A 15876-nucleotide genomic window follows, 5' to 3' on the forward strand; every position below is an offset into this window, starting at 1 on the left:
GCTTGAATCTTGTTCTTTCCTTACCTCCTTATCTGCAGGTTTCTTGGTGGAGGCTTTTGCATGGAGACAGGAGAGCATGGCAGGAATGCTGGAATTAAACAGTTATGTCCAGGGTCTGGTTTTGGGTAGTTGATTGATCCTGTAGGTGCTGACCCTTAAAATTCTTAAAACTCCACGTCATCTTCTCTTACCAGTATGGGACTGAGACAACACTGAGCTTCTGGGCTTTTCCTGGGCTATCAGAACAAACTATTGAAGTTCTAACCTGTGCACATCAGCACTAACCCGAGGCTTCACTCCACTCATTACAATCATGAGGGGGTAGTTGCTTATACCTTTCAAAGAATTGGATGCCTCATAGGATTCTGGTTGTGAGCTTTCCTCAAAAGCATGGTGAGATGAGGTGTGCAGGACTCATTTCTTCAGAAGGGCAGGAGAAACCACTGAAGGCCTCCTTAGCCAGCAGTCTGACACAGATTTGCTTCTGAAGCTTTGTAATTTGTCCTTATTATGTTCTGTGTGTGATTTAATGAAAGCTTCGTTCTCTACTGTAATTGAGCTCTTAATCTCATCTGAAAAGCAGAGCACAATCCCTTCAGAGATGTTGTTTGAGTAACAGCCTGTTTGTGTTTCCTCTGCCGTGGTGTTACTCATGGAGCTGCTCACTCCTTATTTAAGGGCAGAAAATAAACAGATTTCTCTGAGTCAAAAATACATCAGTGATGCTACACAGAGTAGGTTTGAACAGAAAACTCCTCCACTGCTCGACTGAGCAAGCAAGATCTTCCCTGGCTCTGCAAAGAATATGAAGGAGTGAGTTTTCCTCAGTGAGCTCCTGAGGCCTCATGCAGGTGATGCCCAGCAAATGGCGCATGGGCATGGCAGCTGTCAGCAAAACAAGTGGCTCTGGGCAGGTAAAAGTTGGCAGGAGATAAGACTGGAAAGTCAAAATAACAGGTTGCTGAAAATCTTGTAAGAGGAATGATGACATTGGTGAAATTCCCTCCATCTTAAAGCTTCAAAAAGCATTTTTACAACAATCCACAAAAAAGTCCTGATTTTGATCAGTCTGATCTCCCTAAATAGCATTTTACAATCAGAATTAGGAGTTGACAGATACTATGAAGGCTCAGCAGAGGATTTTTCATTGTGACCTTAGTACATATTTTTACTGTGCTGTGGTTTGGAAGGAGGCCCCAAGCTCCAGCTGCAGCCTTGGGAGAACCTGTTGACCTAAACACTCCCCAGAGCTGCTGTGGGATTGACCCAGAACCAGAATCTGTAGGGAACTGTGTAAAACACTTCCCACTAGAAAGCACTTGAAGCTTGATGGTGATGCACAGTTCCCAGCTCAGACCACAGGCAGTGCCAGTAGTGACCAGTTTGTGCCTGCTCTGCACAGAACTGACGGCTGTGAGTGGGAGAGCTGTGGGATGAAGAGGCTGATGACTTTTGGGGCACACAGAACCTTCCATCTCTACTGCTTTATCCACACTAGAGAGTGGAATTTCCTAGAGAAATTCCTGGAGAGTGGGAAGGATGAAGAGCAAAACTTATCTTGTAGGAGTCCTTGCTGTCAATCCACAGGGATTCCAGGCTGAGATCAGCCCAGCCCTGTCATTTGCCAGGGGAGTGAGGACCAGACTCTGCACCACACTTCCAGAGCTGGGGGCAAGTGGGTTGAATCACATCCAGAGACAGGATGGCTTGTGTTTTTTCTTGCCATGCACAGCAGATATCCTAATTTAAAGCTGTGCTGTCTTCCCAGATTCTGCTTCTTCCTCTGAGAAGACCCATTCATTTTGACCCAGTTCCTTCCACCCATCCCACTAGAGATTTCCAGTGCTGGAGTAACTGGCAATACTGGATCAGCCTTCGATGTGATGAGCAGTGGATTTTTGTAGTCAACATGCCAAATAAAAGTGCCACAAATAAAAGATCAATGACTTCTTTCCTGGAGAAGAAATTAAGGTAAAATCTTTTCATGTTATAGACTGAGTGTACAAAGCTAAAGAGGTAGAAGATGGAAATGAGACTGTCTCCTGAGAGGAGTAAATTTGTCAATTTAGCAAATTAGAGAGAATCTGCTTTCACCTTGGAAGTAGTCAGGTACCAAAATGATGCTACTTTGAGTAGGCAGGGCTGGGATGGGAATTGCTCCTGTGGGCTTTGACAGATCTATTCACACAAGGGCCCATTTGCTGGTGCCAGCCCTGGAAGCAGGGCCTGGAGAGACAGCTGGTCAAGGACAATTTCTCTGACTGATTTTACAGCATGTTTGACAGAGCTTTCCATTCTCTTTGCACCCTGTGGGTGGTGTCCTGGATGAGCCTGCCCTGCCACACGCTGCCTGTGCGGTGGCACTGAGGTGGCTTTCATGAGGCACCCGGGCCTGCAAGGGCCCTGTGCCCTCAGCCAAAGCTGTGGCAGGTCAGAGGGAATTTAATGAGTTATTCAGCAGCATCAAAGGCCCTGTGAGAAGTAATTAGTGCTGTGACATGAAATCAGCTTTTAATGCTTTTTGGCAGAGGATCAGGTACTGCTGCAGAAACTCCCACCCAGAGTGTGGCAGCCCAAGGCCTCAGGGAGACGGATGAGGCCTGACCCAGCTTTTTGTCCAAAATCAGCCCAAAACACATTCCCTCCTTATGCAAGTAACTTCATTTTGGTGCCTTCTGCCAGAAACAGGGCAAAAATTGGGAGAGGGGGAACACCAGCCCTGAAATGCTGAGGAAAAAGAGTTCTGTTCCTCAGGGCTGCTGTGGAGGGGGGCAGAGGGAGCGTGTGCCAACGGGTGAGTCCCTTCTGCATCTGCTAACGTGCTCCTGATTTTATTTAATTAATTAGCAGCAGGGGGAGAATGTGTAATCAGAGTGTGCTGCTGGAGTAACAGGAAACAAGACATTCTGGGGTGCTGGAGCTGCTCTCAGGTGCTCCTGGCTCTGCTCGCCAAGGTAAGGGGGCAGTGACTCAGAGGAGGAGCAGGAGCAGCTGCTGGCACCCTGCCTGCTCAACACTCGAATTTGCTGCTCCCCAGCATGGACCTCAGGTCCCTGCAGCAGCTTTCCATCCAGGAGTGGTGTGGAAAGGGGTGGTGAGCCCCAGGGATGTGATGAGATTAATTTTCCACATCAGCCCTTTCTTGATGTGTTATTTCCTCCCCTAGCGAGAGAATGTGCTGGGATCCCTTTCATGGGGGCTTTTAATAAATAAAACACTGCAGTGCAGACAAAGCACTGCACCTTCCCCTGCTGGTGCCCAGCCTGGATCAGGGCAGGTTGGATGCCACATCCTTTGCCATGCCATGTGATCCTCCATGCAGTAGGGATAACAAGGCCAGCACAGGGGAACCCCAGGTGCTGCAGCAGTGATATTTTTGGGAGAAACACGGAGCTGTGCATGGCCAGCTTGAAGTCTGCAGTGGTGTGAGCACCAGGCCTGCCATGCTGAGCCCAGGGCCACAAGCAGTGCTCACCCTGGCTGGGACATTGAGTCCCAAGATGGGATCCCACGGGACCGGGCACGCTGGGATTTGCCCCTGCAGCTCCCAAGTGTGTCCAGAGAGACTGCAAGGAGACAGTGACCTCTGTCAGTGGGACCCCTCTGTGCAGGTACCCCCACTCCTGGGGTGGCTGTGCCAGCTCCCCCATGAACCTCCCGCCCTGGGAACCTGGAGCAAGTGGAAAACACAACTTTGCCAATGCTGCCTGTGCCTGAAGCAAATGGCAAGAGAGCTGGGGTGTGAAAAATCAGGGTTGTTTATTTACAGAAGAACAGCAATGAAAACACAGAACACATTGACTTTTGTAAGAATATTTGTAATAACAACAATTTATTGAATGTATATACCTAAGAACATATCTAACAACAATATTTGAAACGTATTTACAGAAGACAAAACGAAGCCCTAAAACCTATATCCTAAAGGGAGCAACAAACTCTAAAACTATGTACAAAAGGGTGCCATCTCTGTCCGGGATCTCCATCAGTCCTGGAAGAAAAGCAGGTGCCATGGTCACTCCAGTCAGGCACAGAGGGCTCTTCCCTGTGTCCCCAGGCTGGCACAGTGGGACTCTGCTGCCAGAGCTGAGGCTGGCTCTGTCTGGGGGCTGGGCCCCAGGCACTGGGATGGGGCTTGTGTGGCCAAAGCAGAGACCACCCAGCCCAGCCCCAGCCTGGCTGCAGGGAACCCACTGGTCCTGTGGGGACCACGTACCTGTCGCTGCTGGCATCGGTCTTCATCCCAGGACCATGGCCTCCTCTTCATCTTTCTCATCAATTTCCATGTCCTCAGTGTACTCTTCCATTTCCACATCCATCTCCTCTTCCACATCCACCTCCATCTCTTCCTCTTCAGTGTGTTCTCCATCCACTTCCATCTCCTCCTCCATATCAATCTGTGTGTCCACCTCCATCTCTTCCTCTCCAGCATTTTCTCCATCCACTTCCATCCTCTCCTCTCCATCAGTCTGGATGTCCACCTCCATCTCTTTCTCTCTGTCTGCGACAGCCTGCAGAGGTAGCAAAACCTCAGAGTGGGGTCCCTGTCCCACCCCATCCCCCCAGAACTCCAGCCCACCCGGGCAGCTGGGGGGATCCACCTCCATGGAATGGCACCGTACCTTCCTCAGGACAAATGTGAACATCCTGCAGGGATGGATGACACAATCCAGGCCTTCGGCAGCTATGGAACCTGATGATGGGGGTATCCGGGGGCAGGAACAAGAAGGGTGGCAGGAGCGGGCAGGAGCAGAGCGCAGGGTGTGCTGACCCCAGGGCCAACAGTTGTGTTGTGCTGCTTGCTGGCTGCTGGCAGTTCCAGGTGGGACATGGATTGTGACGTGACAGTTGAGCTAGAGAGCCTTTGGTTCCATGCTTAGCAACGTTCCCCCAGACCATGGTGCTCAGAGCCCTGTTCCCAAGGATGGGGCATCCACAGCCTGGGCCAGTGCCTCAGCAGCCTCAGTGGGAAAGAGCAGCTTCCTGAGATCCAACCTCAATCAGCCTCCTGCAGCTGAAAGCCATCGCCCCTTGTGCTGTTGCCACAGGCCTTGTTGAACACTCTGAACACTCTGTCCCAGCCTTTCTTGTGGGACCCTTGCAGTCCTGCATCAGGAACTGAGCGATGGAAGCTTTAGGCACAGGTTTGCCTCTAAATGTACAAAATTAATAACAGTGGAGGGGAAGATGGTGGGACACTGGTTCTGCTCTAACTGGTGAATATTTTCTTTTTTTTTTCTTCTTTTCTATCATGCTGATGCAGGTTGAAATGAAGCTTGGCACAATATCCATTTTCTTCTCCATTTGTGAAACACGGAACAAAGTCTGGGCAAGCTGATGATGCAGAGGAAAACCTGCAAATGTACTGGTTATCCTGAGCCTGGAGGATGCAGTTAAAGCCAGCCAAAAGCAATTTCTGGAAAGTCAAGCCTGGTGTACATTTTCTTGAGTTTTGCTCTGCCGTCTTCACCTGAGTCTTATAATGAAGCAAACAAAAAACTCAAACAAAAACAGACAAAAACCCAAAAAACAAACCCACACAAACCAATCAAACCAATGGATTAAAAAAACCCAAATAAAACCAAAGGGAATGAGGAGTTAGTATTAGTTGTGAGGATATCACAGCAGGCAAATGGCTGCTTCACACCATAAAAAACCACAGAAAACAGCTGCTCCAAAATATACCCAACAGGAGAACCATAAAAGTGATACATAGCAACTTTGGGGGCAGCTCCCCATTCAGGTGAAGGATGAGCACACAGTGGTACAGATCCAGCATTCCCCACCCTCCAGGCTGCTCTTTGCTCCTGATGAAAGACCCTTGCAGGACTGTGGCCCCTCTCAGTGCATTATAAATCATTCCCACAGCTCTCAGTTGAGCCACTGGCATTTCCAGAGCGAGATCCAGGCACAATCCTACTGCCTGCTGAGCCTCTCTGGGAGATCCTGAGCATCTTCCTGCCTAGAGCCACAAAAGAGCTCAGGCTCTCCCTGACTGGGTTTTCAGGGGAGGTTTCCATATCCCTGTGAGAAGTGTTCATCCCTCCACACATCTGATTTTATGTACAATGATGTGTTTGGGTTCCTTCCCTTCTCCTGTGTGCCAGTGCGAAGTCACCCATGTGAATGGAGGGTATTGTGAGCAGGAAAATGCATTCCTGGGTTGCTTTTTTGCTTCACTGTCACTCAGCTGAACAGGGTCCTTTTCTTAGAGGGACTTACAAGAATGGGTAGGAATTTTGGCTCTGAGAGGAGCAGAAAGCACATTTTCTGCACCACATTCCCAACAGATCTTCTTTCCCTGGCAAAACAGTGACTGTCATCCATGTTCCTGGGAAGACTGTAAAGAGCCATTCAGAGATGACAGGTCCACCTGGCCTTTGGCTTTGTGTACCTCATTTCACATGTCCAGTTTCAAGGGCCATGAAAAGAGGCCACCTTTTGCCCTGGCAGTGCTGATCCCTCCTGCTGATGCCCTCCCTCAGCGTGGGAGGAATGCAGAGCTGGTCTCAGAGAAGCACAGGGCTTGAGGGTTCCTGTGTCATTTCCGTGTGTTGGTAACCATGATTGAACCACCTAGTTCTTGTCTCTTATTTATTGAACTCTGGTTGGTTTCTGGAATTGGTGAAGGATGTGGAGCTGCTGGAGCCACTCCAGGGAGACCTTTGAGCTCCTTCCAATGCCTGAAGGTGCTTGAGGAGACCTGGAGAGGGACTTTGGGAAAGGGTCTGGAGGGAGAGAACAAGGGGGAATGGGTTCAGCCTGACAAAGGACAGGTTTAGAAGGAGAGTGGGAAGAAATTCTTTTCTGTGAGATTGGAAAGAGCCTGGAACAGACTGACCAGAGAAGCTGTGGCAGCTCCATCCCTGGAGGTGTTCCAGACCAGTTGGACAGGGCTTGGAGCAACCTGGCATAGTGGAAGGCAGGGGGCATGGAATGAGATGGTCATTAGTTCCTTCCTAAGCCAAACCATGCTAGGATTCTAAGAGTGGGCTGCTGAACTTGGCCAAAAGAAGAGCTACATTGCCGAGGTGAAGTGAGAAGGGGGATTAGAGCCACCTGTGTTTGCCCTTTAAATCCCTTCCAACATCAATTCTGGGCTCTGTCTCTGGGTTTGGCCACAAAGGAGCCTTTGTTGTTCTTCAGTGGGGCTGAAATCTAAATCTCAGCGAGTGCAGCTCAGAGGGTGACACGTGCTGCTGCTGGGGCCACTGTGTGGACTTGTTTTCAGAAAAATGGGAGATGCAGAGGAGAGGTTCCTGGATACAGTAACTCTACCTACACCTGGAACTGAGGCATCTGCCCAGGGATTTCATATTCACCGACTGGGAAGGAAATCGAATCAGGGCTTGCTAATTTTCATGAAGTCAAACACCTGGGATTCACTTCAGTCTTGCATTTTCCTGGAAGAATTCAACAAAAGCGCTGTATATTTATACACAGGCCCTGGACTTTTCTGTTGTTTGATGAGACTACAATTTGTCTTCCTCTTGTGGTTCCTGCAATCCTTCCTCTCCCGAGGTTTGCAGTTGAATTACCAACCTCTACCCCAGGAATATTCATCTGTCATATTTTGGATATTGTTGTTCTTCAAAAGAAAGCAAACAATGCGATTTGAAGCCAGGCCTCTTCCCAGGCAGATTTGATTGGAACCAAGTCCTGCCTCAGATCCAATCTCATCTCCATTGTTGTGTACGTCTATTAATTTTCCCATCATTGCTTTTCCATTTCTTATTCCTACGCAGCTCAGTCTTGAACACCATCATTCAGAGCTACACAGAAGTCACATACTGCTGCTTCCCTATTCCTATCTGCTTGTTACCTAATCCCACCCAGCTCTCTATTGAACATCTGCTTTTACCTGGGCTGACAGGTGTGTGTTTTAGCAGAAAATACTGCAAATCAGGGATGCAGAATTTCTCCTTACTCTGTGAATCTGATCAAGGTCCTTTCCAATGTGTCACTGAACATGTGAATTCTCCCTTTCTCCCAACAACCCCCAGTGCTGGTTTTGGCTAAGATAAATCAGACAGCGCTGTTTGGAGTCACTCCCCACCTGCTTTTCCATCTCATCCAGTGGCTGGGGTCGGATGGCTGGTTGGGTTGTGCAGACATTGCACTGCACCTTCCCCTGCTGGTGCCCAGCCTGGATCAGGGCAGGTTGGATGCCACATGGGATCCATCCTTTGCCATGCCATGCGATCCTCCATGCAGTAGGGATAACAAGGCCAGCACTGGGGAACCCCAGGTGCTGCAGCAGTGATATTTTTGGGAGAAACACGGAGCTGTGCATGGCCAGCTTGAAGTCTGCAGTGGTGTGAGCACCAGGCCTGCCATGCTGAGCCCAGGGCCACAAGCAGTGCTCACCCTGGCTGGGACATTGAGTCCCAAGATGGGATCCCACGGGACCGGGCACGCTGGGATTTGCCCCTGCAGCTCCCAAGTGTGTCCAGAGAGACTGCAAGGAGACAGTGACCTCTGTCAGTGGGACCCCTCTGTGCAGGTACCCCCACTCCTGGGGTGGCTGTGCCAGCTCCCCCATGAACCTCCCGCCCTGGGAACCTGGAGCAAGCGGAAAACACAACTTTGCCAATACTGCCTGTGCCTGAAGCAAATGGAAAGAGAACTGGGGTGTGAAAAATCAGGGTTGTTTATTTACAGAAGAACAGCAACGAAAACACAGAACACATTGACTTTTGTAAGAATATTTGTAACAACAACAATTTATTGAACGTATATACATAAGAACATATCTAACAACAATATTTGAAACGTATTTACAGAAGACCAAACGTAGCACTAAAACCTATATCCTAAAGCGAACAACAAACTCGAAAAACTATGTACAAAATGGTTCCATCTCTGCCCGGGATCTCCATCAGTCCTGGAAGAAAAGCAGGTGCCATGGTCACTCCAGTCAGGCACAGAGGGCTCTTCCGTGTGTCCCCAGGCTGGCACAGTGGGACTCTGCTGCCAGAGCTGAGGCTGGCTGGGTCTGGGGCTGGGCCCCAGGCACTGGGATGGGGCTTATGTGGCCGGAGCAGGGACCACCCAGCCCAGCCCCAGCCTGGCTGCGGGGAACCCACTCTGCCTGTGGGGACCACGTACCTGTCGCTGCTGGCATCGGTCTTCATCCCAGGACCATGGCCTCCTCTTCATCTTCTTGATCAATTTCCATGTCCTCAGCGTACTCTTCCATTTCCACATCCCTCCCCTCTTCCACATCCACCTCCATCTCTTCCTCTCCGGTCTCTTCTCCATCCACATCCATCTCCTCCTCCATATCAGTCTGTGTGTCTACCTCCATTTCTTCCACTCCGTCTGCAACAGCCTGCAGAAGTAGCAAAACCTCAGAGTGGGGTCCCTGTCCCACCCCATCCCCCCAGAACTCCAGCCCACCCGGGCAGCTGGGGGGATCCACCTCCATGGAATGGCACCGTACCTTCCTCAGGACAAATGTGAACATCCTGCAGGGATGGATGACACAATCCAGGCCTTCAGCAGCTATGGAACCTGATGATGGGGGTATCCGGGGGCAGGAACAAGAAGGGTGGCAGGAGCGGGCAGGAGCAGCGTGCAGGGTGTGCTGACCCCAGGGCCAACAGTTGTGTTGTGCTGCTTGCTGGCTGCTGGCAGTTCCAGGTGGGACATGGATTGTGACGTGACAGTTGAGCTAGAGAGCCTTTGGTTCCATGCTTAGCAACGTTCCCCCAGACCATGGTGCTCAGAGCCCTGTTCCCAAGGATGGGGCATCCACAGCCTGGGCCAGTGCCTCAGCAGCCTCAGTGGGAAAGAGCAGCTTCCTGAGATCCAACCTCAATCAGCCTCCTGCAGCTGAAAGCCATCGCCCCTTGTGCTGTTGCCACAGGCCTTGTTGAACACTCTGAACACTCTGTCCCAGCCTTTCTTGTGGGACCCTTGCAGTCCTGCATCAGGAACTGAGCGATGGAAGCTTTAGGCCCAGGTTTGCCTCTAAATGTACAAAATTAATAACAGTGGAGGGGAAGATGGTGGGACACTGGTTCTGCTCTAACTGGTGAATATTTTCTTTTTTTTTTTTTCTTCTTTTCTCTCATGCTGATGCAGGTTGAAATGAAGCTTGGCACAATATCCCTTTTCTTCTCCATTTGTGAAACACGGAACAAAGTCTGGGCAAGCTGATGTTGCAGAGGAAAATCTGCAAATGTACTGGTTATCCTGAGCCTGGAGGATGAAGTTAAAGCCAGCCAAAAGCAATTTCTGGAAAGTCAAGCCTGGTGTACATTTTCTTGAGTTTGGCTATGCCAAGTTCACCTCTCACTTATAAAAAAGCAAACAAAAACTCAAACAAAAACAGACAAAAACCCAAACAAACAAACCCACACAAACCAAAAAAATACATTAAAAAACCCAAATAAAACCAAAGGGAATGAGGAGTTAGTATTAGTTGTGAGGATATCACAGCAGGCAAATGGCTGCTTCCCACCATAAAAAGCCACAGAAAACAGCTGCTCCAAAATATACCCAACAGGAGAACCATAAAAGTGATACATAGCAACTTTGGGGGCAGCTCCCCATTCAGGTGAAGGATGAGCACACAGTGGTACAGCTCCAGCATTCCCCACCCTCCAGGCTGCTCTTTGCTCCTGATGAAAGACCCTTGCAGGACTGTGGCCCCTCTCAGTGCATTATAAATCATTCCCACAGCTCTCAGTTGAGCCACTGGCATTTCCAGAGCGAGATCCAGGCACAATCCTACTGCCTGCTGAGCCTCTCTGGGAGATCCTGAGCATCTTCCTGCCTAGAGCCACAAAAGAGCTCAGGCTCTCCCTGACTGGGTTTTCAGGGGAGGTTTCCATATCCCTGTGAGATGTGTTCATCCCTCAACACATCTGATTTTATGTACAATGATGTGTTTGGGTTCCTTCCCTACTTCTGTGTGCCAGTGCGAAATCACCCATGTGAATGGAGGGTATTGTGAGCAGGAAAATGCATTCCTGGGTTGCTTTATTGCTTCACTGTCACTCAGCTGAACAGGGTCCTTATCTTAGAGGGACTTACAAGAATGGGTAGGAATTTTGGCTCTGAGAGGAGCAGAAAGCACATTTTCTGCACCACATTCCCAACAGATGCTGTTTCCCTGGCAAAACAGTGACTGTCATTCATGTTCCTGGGAAGACTGTAAAGAGCCATTCAGAGATGACAGGTCCACCTGGCCTTTGGCTTTGTGTACCTCATTTCACATGTCCAGTTTCAAGGGCCATGAAAAGAGGCCATCTTTTGCCCTGGCAGTGCTGATCCCTCCTGCTGATGCCCTCCCTCAGCGTGGGAGGAATGCAGAGCTGGTCTCAGAGAACCACAGGGCTTGAGGGTTCCTGTGTCATTTCCATGTGTTGGTAACCATTCTTGAACCACCTAGTTCTTGTCTCCTATTTATTGAACTCTGGTTGGTTTCTGGAATTGGTGAAGGATGTGGAGCTGCTGGAGCCATCCCAGGGAGACCTTTGAGCTCCTTCCAATGCCTGAAGGTGCTTGAGGAGACCTGGAGAGGGACTTTGGAAAAGGCTCTGGAGGGAGAGAACAAGGGGGAATGGGTTCAGCCTGACAAAGGACAGGTTTAGAAGGAGAGTGGGAAGAAATTCTTTTCTGTGAGATTGGAAAGAGCCTGGAACAGACTGACCAGAGAAGCTGTGGCAGCTCCATCCCTGGAGGTGTTCCAGACCAATTGGACAGGGCTTGGAGCAACCTGGCATAGTGGAAGGCAGGGGGCATGGAATGAGATGGTCATGAGTTCCTTCCTAAGCCAAACCATGCTAGGATTCTATGAGTGGGCTGCTGAACTTGGCCAAAAGAAGAGCTACATTGCCGAGGTGAAGTGAGAAGGGGGATTAGAGCCACCTGTGTTTGCCCTTTAAATCCCTTCCAACATCAGTTCTGGGCTCTGTCTCTGGGTTTGGCCACAAAGGAGCCTTTGTTGTTCTTCAGTGGGGCTGAAATCTAAATCTCAGCGAGTGCAGCTCAGAGGGTGACACGTGCTGCCGCTGGGGCCACTGTGTGGACTTGTTTTCAGAAAAATGGGAGATGCAGAGGAGAGGTTCCTGGATACAGTAACTCTACCTACACCTGGAACTGAGGCAGCTGCCCAGGGATTTCATATTCACCGGCTGGGAAGGAAATCTAATCAGGGCTTGCTAATTTTCATGAAGTCAAACACCTGGGATTCACTTCAGACTTGCATTTTCCTGGAAGAATTCAACACAAGCGCTGTATATTTATACACAGGCACTGGACTTTTCTGTTGTTTGATGAGACTACAATTTGTCTTCCTCTTGTGGTTCCTGCAATCCTTCCTCTCCTGAGGTTTGCAGTTGAATTACCAGCCTCTACCCCAGGAATATTCATCTGTCATATTTTGGATACTGTTGTTCTTCAAAGGAAAGCAAACAATGAGAGTTTAAGCCAGGCCTCTTCCCAGGCAGATTTGATTGGAACCAAGTCCTGCCTCAAATCCAATCTCATCTCCATTGTTGTGTACGTCTATTAATTTTCCCATCATTGCTTTTCCATTTCTTATTACTATGCAGCTCAGTCTTGAACAACATCATTCAGAACTACACAGAAGTCACATACTGCTGCTTCCCTATTCATATCTGCTTGTTACCTAATCCCACCCATCTCTCTATTGAACATCTGCTTTTACCTGGGCTGACAGGTGTGTTTTAGCTGAAAATACTGCAAATCAGGGATGCAGAATTTCTCCTTGCTCTGTGAATCTGATTAAGGTCCTTTTCCAATGTGTCACTGAACATGTGAATTCTCCCTTTCTCCCAACAACCCCCAGTGCTGGTTTTGGCTAAGATAAATCAGACAGCGCTGTTTGGAGTCACTCCCCACCTGCTTTTCCATCTCATCCAGTGGCTGGGGTAGGATGGCTGGTTGGGTTGTGCAGACATTGCACTGCACCTTTCCCTGCCGGTGCCCAGCCTGGATCAGGGCAGGTTGGATGCCACATGGGATCCATCCTTTGCCATGCCATGCGATCCTCCGTGCAGTAGGGATAACAAGGCCAGCACTGGGGAACCCCAGGTGCTGCAGCAGTGATATTTTTGGGAGAAACACGGAGCTGTGCATGGCCAGCTTGAAGTCTGCAGTGGTGTGAGCACCAGGCCTGCCATGCTGAGCCCAGGGCCACAAGCAGTGCTCACCCTGGCTGGGACATTGAGTCCCAACATGGGATCCCACGGGACCGGGCACGCTGGGATTTGCCCCTGCAGCTACCAAGTGTGTCCAGAGAGACTGCAAGGAGACAGTGACCTCTGTCAGTGGGACCCCTCTGTGCAGGTACCCCCACTCCTGGGGTGGCTGTGCCAGCTCCCCCATGAACCTCCCGCCCTGGGAACCTGGAGCAAGGGGAAAACACAACTTTGCCAATGCTGCCTGTGCCTGAAGCAAATGGAAAGAGAACTGGGGTGTGAAAAATCAGGGTTGTTTATTTACAGAAGAACAGCAACGAAAACACAGAACACATTGACTTTTGTAAGAATATTTGTAATAACAACAATTTATTGAATGTATATACCTAAGAACATATCTAACAACAATATTGGAAACGTATTTACAGAAGACCAAACGTAGCACTAAAACCTATATCCTAAAGCGAACAACAAACTCTAAAAACTATGTACAAAATGGTTCCATCTCGGCCCGGGATCTCCATCAGTCCTGGAAGAAAAGCAGGTGCCATGGTCACTCCAGTCAGGCACAGAGGGCTCTTCCGTGTGTCCCCAGGCTGGCACAGTGGGACTCTGCTGCCAGAGCTGAGGCTGGCTGGGTCTGGGGGCTGGGCCCCAGGCACTGGGATGGGGCTTGTGTGGCCGGAGCAGGGACCACCCAGCCCAGCCCCAGCCTGGCTGCAGGGAACCCACTCTGCCTGTGGGGACCATGTACCTGTCGCTGCTGGCATCGATCTTCATCCCAGGACCATGGCCTCCTCCTCATCTTCTTGATCAATTTCCATGTCCTCAGTGTACTCTTCCATTTCCACATCCCTCCCCTCTTCCACATCCACCTCCATCTCTTCCTCTCCAGTCTGTACTCCATCCACATCCATCTCCTCCTCCATATCAGTCTGGATGTCCACCTCCATCTCTTCCTCTCTGTCTGCGACAGCCTGCAGAGGTAGCAAAACCTCAGAGTGGGGTCCCTGTCCCACCCCATCCCCCCAGAACTCCAGCCCATCCAGGCAGCTGAGGGGATCCACCTCCATGGAATGGCACCGTACCTTCCTTAGGACAAATATGAACATCCTGCAGGGATGGATGACACAATCCAGGCCTTCGGCAGCTATCAAAACTGATGATGGGGGTATCCGCGGGCAGGAACAAGAAGGGTGGCAGGAGCGGGCAGGAGCAGCGCACAGGGTGTGCTGACCCCAGGGCCAACAGTTGTGTTGTGCTGCTTGCTGGCTGCTGGCAGTTCCAGGTGGGACATGGATTGTGACGTGACAGTTGAGCTAGAGAGCCTTTGGTTCCATGCTTAGCAACGTTCCCCCAGACCATGGTGCTCAGAGCCCTGTTCCCAAGGATGGGGCATCCACAGCCTGGGCCAGTGCCTCAGCAGCCTCAGTGGGAAAGAGCAGCTTCCTGAGATCCAACCTCAATCAGCCTCCTGCAGCTGAAAGCCATCGCCCCTTGTGCTGTTGCCACAGGCCCTGTTGAACACTCTGAACACTCTGTCCCAGCCTTTCTTGTGGGACCCTTGCAGTCCTGCATCAGGAACTGAGCGATGGAAGCTTTAGGCCCAGGTTTGCCTCTAAATGTACAAAATTAATAACAGTGGAGGGGAAGATGGTGGGACACTGGTTCTGCTCTAACTGGTGAATAGTTTCTTTTTTTTTTTCTTCTTTTCTCTCATGCTGATGCAGGTTGAAATGAAGCTTGGCACAATATCCATTTTCTTCTCCATTTGTGAAACACGGAACACAGTCTGGGAAAGCTGATGTTGCAGAGGAAAATCTGCAAATGTACTGGTTATCCTGAGCCTGGAGGATGAAGCTAAGGCCAGCCAAAAGCAATTTCTGGAAAGTCAAGCCTGGTTTACATGTCTTTGAGTTTTGCTATGCCATCTTCACCTGAGTCTTATAATGAAGCAAACAAAAAACTCAAACAAAAACAGACAAAAACCCAAAAAACAAACCCACACAAACCAATCAAACCAATGGATTAAAAAAACCCAAATAAAACCAAAGGGAATGAGGAGTTAGTATTAGTTGTGAGGATATCACAGCAGGCAAATGGCTGCTTCACACCATAAAAAACCACAGAAAACAGCTGCTCCAAAATATACCCAACAGGAGAACCATAAAAGTGATACATAGCAACTTTGGGGGCAGCTCCCCATTCAGGTGAAGGATGAGCACACAGTGGTACAGCTCCAGCATTCCCCACCCTCCAGGCTGCTCTTTGCTCCTGATGAAAGACCCTTGCAGGACTGTGGCCCCTCTCAGTGCATTATAAATCATTCCCACAGCTCTCAGTTGAGCCACTGGCATTTCCAGAGCGAGATCCAGGCATAATCCTACTGCCTGCTGAGCCTCTCTGGGAGATCCTGAGCATCTTCCTGCCTAGAGCCACAAAAGAGCTCAGGCTCTCCCTGACTGGGTTTTCAGGGGAGGTTTCCATATCCCTGTGAGATCTGTCCAACCCTCAACACATCTGATTTTATGTAAAACGATGTGTTTGGGTTCCTTCCCTACTCCTGTGTGCCAGTGCGAAGTCACCCATGTGAATGGAGGGTATTGTGAGCAGGAAAATGCATTCCTGGGTTGCTTTTTTGCTTCACTGTCACTCAGCTGAACAGGGTCCTTTTCTTAGAGGGACTTACAAGAATGGGTAGGAA

This window comes from Taeniopygia guttata, chromosome 29 (genome assembly GCF_048771995.1).
Source record: "Taeniopygia guttata chromosome 29, bTaeGut7.mat, whole genome shotgun sequence".
Lineage (NCBI taxonomy): Eukaryota > Metazoa > Chordata > Aves > Passeriformes > Estrildidae > Taeniopygia > Taeniopygia guttata.